Raw genomic sequence first — 7532 nt, 5'->3', positions numbered from 1 at the left:
GACTATTGAGAACTAGTATTACCTAATACTTGTGATTCAGTTATCCGTGGATATGGTGCTTCGTAAACAAACAAAGCTGTCACCGAACGCACTTGAATCTGGCTGCGTTCTTTAAACGTTATCACAGTAAAGTGGGAGACGAACTCAACAAGCACCATCTCATGACGCACGGTCGTCTGGTTTGACCTGGGTGGTGTGCGCTGAGTACAAAGGTTGTCGTAAGTCGCAACACAAGTGTGTTGGCTCTGGTTATCTCGTGTACCATGACAAATATTTTGTTAAATGTTTTCGATGAGAAAAGTATGCTTGGGCATTGGTTCAGGGAAGGATGTATTGGAGTCATGCAAGTTAAAAAATAGTAGTTTTATTTGCTTGTCTAATTTTTTGCTGCCAGCAGTTTGCAGAATATTATTTCATTTGTCATTTAATCCACCTTGATTTTATTGAACTTTCGCTCCAACATAGTATCAATGTCTAGATTAGATGTCTATATTGGCGCTCTGCCAAAGTAGGGTAGCCTGGGGCAAGACGCCCCAGATAATTTATTTTGCTACATAACTTTTGTCCTACATCACCTGGAAGGCCAAATTTGTGCTCAATGCGTTCTTTGGACATTTTACTTTAAATTCCACCCCTCAAATTCATTCACTTATGATCGAACTCCCAGATATGAAGTGATTTGTGAAGCAACTGCAAATGGGGCATTTTGCCCCAACCCCAGGGCAAAACGCCCCACGGCACGGGGCAAGAAGCCCCATACTCTAGATTAAAGATTAAACATGCTAGTTGACCAAATCTTATATGAGAGGTCCGTTAGACCTCGGGAGGCACGACACTGAAGTTAGCACCTTCCATCCTATCAGGTGTTCAGCTATGACACTATTGTATGAGCAGGTTTTTCACCTGCCTCATAAGGCCAAATAATAAATTATTGCCATGCAACTGTCAACCAAATACTTCCTTTGCCATCCGGTTGTTGAGAACACTACACATAAATGCATAGAAACTTACTGTTTGCCAGCTACCGAACATTAGGAAGTGGGTAGTATGAACAACACATGAGGCAAAACGCCCCATGGGGCTTTTTGCCCCGCGACCTACTGGGGCGTTTTACCCCATCACGTAGTTCGGTCAGAAAACAACGCCTTACACTCCAGCAAGACATAATTTAACACGAACCAACCCGGCATTATAAGCGTTAGATAACAGTTATTCAAAATACATAAAAGTCGTTAACCTGATGTGGACCATAAAAGAACGCCATGATGCATAACCTGAAAACAAAACATAAAAATCACTCCAAAAACACATTTTTGGCTATATCTCCCTAAGGAGTCATCACAATTTCTTTCCAGTCTGGTCATATAATGATCATATAGTGCACGTTTTATAGAAGAGAGAATATTGCCCCAGATCCTTGCCAGTTCCGAGAAACATCGGTGAGGCGTTTTACCTCGGCGGGGCGACTTGCCCCGGTCTACCCTACTCACAAGACACGAGCTAATTGTTAAACAGCCTCTCATTCTGCCCCATAGCTCTGGCGAGTATCAAAATGTTGGGTTTATTTTGATTAAAAATAACGTTTTTGATGGTTGTTGAAACCTTGCCAAAAGCAGAGCTTGCTTCTTAACCCGCGCCCGGCTGGGGGTCCTGGATTTCCACGCCCTGCTGGGGGGGGGGGGTGTTTGAACACCCCCCCCCCTTGTAACTCGGCTCCTGGGCCACGTAGCGATACGCGGAAGGCGGCGTTCGAAAGAGCGCCAAAAATAATGACGAAATCACTTCGGTCAATTTTTTGGTCAGGTCAAAGGTCAGGTCACCAGAGGTCATTGAAGGCAAAATTTCGCCGATTTCCAGGTCGAATATCGAAAATTTCCAAGAAGCCAACGCATAACTCGGGAACCAATAGAGCTACAGCGCCGAGGAAAAGCGCATTCGATAGCCCTATTAACGCCCTTTCTGAGTAATTCTCTCAGGATTTGACCTAACGTCAACGGTTTTGCCTGCAGGGGGCAAAAACTGCAAAAATAGCCGATTTTTTTCGGAAACAGTTTTGCGGCAATAACTTTTGACCCAAGCCTTGTACGAGCTTACTTTTACCGGCATCGTGTTCCTCTCGTCAAGACGCATCTAATGAACTATAACTTGACCTTGAAAGGTCAACTTGAAAATTTGACCTCAGGTCAAGGTCATGACCTGACCGGAAAGGGTCATGTTGCATATCAGTCGATCCGTATCGTCGAGCTGAACACATCTAAGGCGTTTTCATCGCTCTAGCATGCCTCTATCAAAAGTTATTTGCGAAAAACTGTTAGATACCATTCGTGACCTAAGATGACCTCAGGGCATAAACAAGGGTCACGGACACCATTTTCATGTTCAGTGTGTCTAAACCACTTGTAATTCAGTGTTTGGGAGTGTTTATAATGTGTTTCGTCCAAAAGAGGCGCATTTCAATTTTCTCCCATTGACTTATAATGGGGAGGTCGCAAAATTGACCTGACCTTAGGTCACCGATATCAAAATTCCGAGATATACATTTTATAGATACTGTTACCCTTATCAATCGCTGAAAGTTTCAAAGCAATCGGTCACTCGGTGTAGCTATGACAGACATTGAAACTTTTTATGAGGTGAGGTCACTTCAAGTGACCTGGTGACCTGACCTTGAATGACCTTGGTCTGAAATTTTCACAACATGTGTAGAATTGATGTATGATAAGGTGTACCAAAAACGGCGGCGCTCCGCGCCGCCGTTTTTGAGATATTCGCGAAAAACCACAAGGGGGGGTGTTCAAACACCCCCCAGCAGGGCGCGGGTTAAGCATAATGGAAATATTATGTCGCAATACCTATGTGACAATATGACATGCCTAATTGGGGGCGTTCCTGGTTACAACAGTCCGGGTTCGAAGCGCGACGGGCGCTTGACATTTATGGGCCTCCTGACAGGTACAGGGACCCGCAGTTGCTACTGTACACATATATTACCAATTTAGAATTGCACTATTATTTGCTAAGTGCTGGCCTTTGGAGAAAGAAAATGTAGCGCAAAGTATGGAGGAATAACACATGTTTGCTCCTAGCACGTATGTTTTGTATAATTCCTCTTACCGCACCAGATATTCTTCCAAAACTACAATCGTGCTATTTTTCCGCGCCGGTTGCCTCCCCAGAGCCCGTCCTTGGTATCGCCTATAGCTTCCGTTCCCGCTACGTGAATGAAAGTCACGTGACTACTACAGGTTTGCGCTCAGTACTAACACACCTAGCCCGAGGGCCGGTCCGTAGCGGGGAGGGGTAGAACGCCTGAGCTCCAGCGCAGTGGAGGTAGTGGTGGCCCGTATCATAAAGAGGCAACCGTAAGCAGAACTACAATTGCCGCAGTATAAGATTATGATCAAGTTTTCTTTAAATGTATTGATTGACAAGAAAGTGCAATGCTTATCCGATATAATAAAACGATGTCCAAGGCCTTGGAAGAACTATAAAACATAATCAGCAACGTATAAATTTCTGATACAGCCCATGACCTTTCACCTTGCCTTCGGGGAGGACCGCTCAGGAAGCCACATACCGAACGAATCGAGGCCTCGCAGCGCGGGCGGCAGAGGAGGTGGATAAACCATCGCCAGATCTTTCGGTTACTTATGTTTCCAGAAGAAGGAGGGGGAGGGTGGAGGATGAGGGCTATTTTCAACCCACTCACCAATCATTTCCTTATTAACTTATAGCTTACCGAAAAAAAATGCAACACAATGGTGGCCGTCACGAGATGTAGCGAAGAGTGCCACACCGGTTTTGAGTAAACTTTAAGCATTGGAATTCAGGCCAGTGATCCTGAAGCATTATTTTATTTTTGTCGTGCATAAGCTGGGATGACGTGGTCCAAGTTAATTGCGAAGAAACGGTTTTAGTTTCAGGACATTTATGAGGCTAGTCGCGCCAAATAGTATACGTTTGTTGTAAAATGTCAAATAGAATGTTGACGTGCTAACCAGATGATGGAATTTATTTGACACAAGAAGTCAAAAAGTGACATCGTTAGTCATCCTGCATACCTATAAATCGATTCGTCACCTTGGTTCGAGCTCAATAGTTCTTTTCGCGGATGATCGGTTTCGTTTTCTTTTTTTTGGGGGGGGGGGCAGTTTATGAGCCAGTAACCACCCTCCCCAGTCCCCCAAACAACAATTGTTGACAAATACTGTGATGGCCTAAAAAATGCCCTCAATTGTGTAACGTAGGGAAGAATGAGGTAAGTTGAGCCGCCTTTTGTTTTTCGTAAGCTACAGGCTAACTTACTGATCATTTTTCTGCGTTTACGGGTTGGACGGACAGAGTGGTCATTGCGCATGTAATGGTGGCCAGAAATGTTTCATACCGCTTATTTTTGTACTGAAAGGCTACGTCAAAAATCATCTTGCACGTTGCTCATCCTACCCCATGGGCGGGGTAAGTTGAGACACGTCGTGGGGAAAGTTGAGCATGGATAGAAAAAGCGAACCTCTTCTTTTCCCGGGCGCGGCGAAGAGTGGGCTCTTTTATTTACTCCATGGCATACATACTTATGACAAAGTTTTTTTCCTCCATCAAAAAGTGACTGTTTTAAGCCTTCCAATAACTCAAGTTTTCTATCACGGAAGAAATCATTTTATCCTTCAGATAATCTGCAAATCACTTACAACTTGTGTAATCAACAAAGAAAAACAATTTCCTACCATTTTTTAATCAGCAGAAACAAGCGCAGCTCAGTTTGGTTTTCGCCAGCGGAGACAACAATGGCTTATCCGGCTCATCTTCCCCTAGGTGAAAATGGCTCATCTTGCCCCAGCCGTGGCCATTTTCGATTAATGACACCCGCTAAGGAAAATAACCATGCACCGCAGATAACAACCATCTCATTTTAAAGGCAAAACATGTCTTAATTATCAGGGGCGATACCACATGTTACCGGGTGCTGAGCGTGAGAACGTTGCCGTCTCAACGTGAAAGACTGCAGCATCGTAAGCGAACGGCACATGGAAGCTCAAGTCAATTAGCGCCATAGGAGCTGAGAAACATGGGGTGGCTAAACTTGCCCCTTGGCTCATCTTACCTCACTCTCCCCTATTTGGGGCTCTCAACCTTGATTTGTTAAAGTTATTTGTCTGTTCATTATAAAATCTGTCAAATTTGCCGTATCATTAAACTTTTATTGAGTTTGTATTTCACACTCATCTAAAATGAACAATTTTGTCACTGGCTTCTTTTATGAATGGAATTGGATGGTCGCATGAATGAACGAATGAATAGCTCCATTTGAGCATCAGCTGAAATCAATCCTAATCAATCAGTCTGCAACGAAAAGGTTTAAAAATCAGTGCAAGTTAGGTGCAGTTTCTAATCCATCCCGTTTTTTATTAAATGTCTCATAGCTCCTTAATCTTGAGCCGCTTCTCTCACGATTCATTTTATGTGGTGCTTACATTGTTCAAGAAGTTATAGTATTCGAGCTCGCTGGTCTTAAAAAACTGCTATCGAAGTAAATTAAAGTGCTTCGGGCTTGGGCACTTAAAAACCAATCGATATTTAACCCTCACCTATTTAGGCATTTCTTTTCAGCGTCTTGCATGTAGCGGAGGGGCGTAGAAACCCTCAGCCATTCGGCCCTTGATAAAAAGAGCCAGAGCTTCGCTGAAAAATAAAAAAGAGCGAGCTGCTCGTTACGAGAGAAATCCGATGATTTGAGGGTCCTGGTCATCGCTGACGAGAAAAAGCCAATTATTTTTATGTCCTGGTCAATGCTGAGATCCTAGGTCACTGGTTGACCTCCCAGATCAGGTTAATAACCCAAAAGCACGGAAAATTGGGTCCTGCTAGAATTTCTACAAGTGAAGTTTGCTGGGACTTGGTTTGCTTCTGACTCCGAATTTGCACTTGCTTTGATCAAAGATGATGCATCAAAGCATTTGGGGTAGGACGGGTCACGCCAGATCACCCATTAGGCGTTCTGCCGGCTATCCATAGAATGTTAACCAGCACTTACAGCCTTGCAACATATTGCATAGGCACTATAACTGATACCTAAGTATGCCTAATTTTCAAATGCTAAAATGGGTGCTAAATTTCAAACCAACACAGCAACTTTAAGGAAGTTAACCAAGATCATTTCAAGTAAATGAACTTAACCTGAGTTTCACGTGACCTTGGCACCCACAACAACCAATGAGACAAACATTAGATGGTATATTTCACATGTTGTCACGTTGCTAATCACGAAACGACTATGGAAACACACAGAAGATGTGCGCTGACTTTCAATTGCTATTCTGGCCTGACATGATCTTGAGAAAAATAATCACAGGTTAAAGGTAATTTGGTTCAGGGATTTGAAATTCTCAGACAAGATGCAAAAATGATCAGGGCTATTTAATTTTCCGGGAAGTTGTAAATTTGATTAACTCCAGGGCACCAAAGAATCGTCGCAATCCTTCGCTTTGCCGCGATTTATTGGTGAAAAACAGGGGGCGCGGTCTACTTACCTCTACTTATATGTGTGGTGAGGGCTAATATTCATTTTATCTGTGTTGATGAATGTGGAACAATTTCTATATGAACTGAGACCAGTCCATATGAGTATGTTTTTCTCACCGACAATGACAATATAAAAACAATACGAATAAAACCAAACGTTTCGGACAACAACGTGCCTTCGTCAGTGGAGAAGAAGAAGTGTATAGGTTTAACATCGATGAGAACTAAATGCGGCACCGCGTCTCGGTCTGGCCAGCCGGGTTGCCGATAAAATACACAAATGTTTATAAGCTTCCATGATGTGCTTTAAAAACTGCTGAAAATATATCTTTAAAAAAATAAAGATAACTACTTCATCGATGTTATCGAAAGAAAACATGCATGCCTAATTACTTATTTCTTGCCATTGACGGAGGCACTTTTTGTACGAAACGTCTGGTTTTATTCGTATTGTTATTGTATTGTCATTCCCTGTGAGAAAAAAGGATAACTCTTCAGTTAGTAACCATAACAGCGAAACGGCTTATTGTAACACAATTCACTGTGTACTGTTCACTGTTCACTGTTCACTGTCACTGTATTCACTGTATACGAAACCTATACTAAGTCCCTAAAAAATAATTATATTTACAACTTTTAAAAAGTTACAGCTTATACAGCTTGGGCATGCAATTTTTGTCTGCATCATTAAGATAATATTAATTTATCTCCACAGAATATGGTAAATTAGTGCTGCTGAAGTTCGCTTTCGGAGCGTCTCCTCCAGGCATTCCACAGCTCTCGTGCCATTTTGGATCATGGAACATGGCTGGGCGCAGGACAGGTCGTCTGCGAGCTTGGACGGACCACGTGACCACCTCCTCCACTCCCCCTCACTCCCGTCCCCTTCCCCAGCAGGGCCTCCGATCTAACCGCGCCCCAGGCAGTCGGCTCGGTCCGACCCTCCCCATGGTCGAGCCACGGCCCGGTGCCGCCTGAGTTTGTGCCGGGTGCAAAACTGGAGCAGTAACTAGCGC

Source organism: Amphibalanus amphitrite, unplaced genomic scaffold (assembly GCF_019059575.1).
Source record: "Amphibalanus amphitrite isolate SeventyFive unplaced genomic scaffold, NRLGWU_Aamphi_draft 001433F_arrow, whole genome shotgun sequence".
Classification (NCBI taxonomy): domain Eukaryota; kingdom Metazoa; phylum Arthropoda; class Thecostraca; order Balanomorpha; family Balanidae; genus Amphibalanus; species Amphibalanus amphitrite.
The sequence above is the reverse complement of the archived record's forward strand: the minus strand, read 5'-3'. Positions refer to the sequence as shown.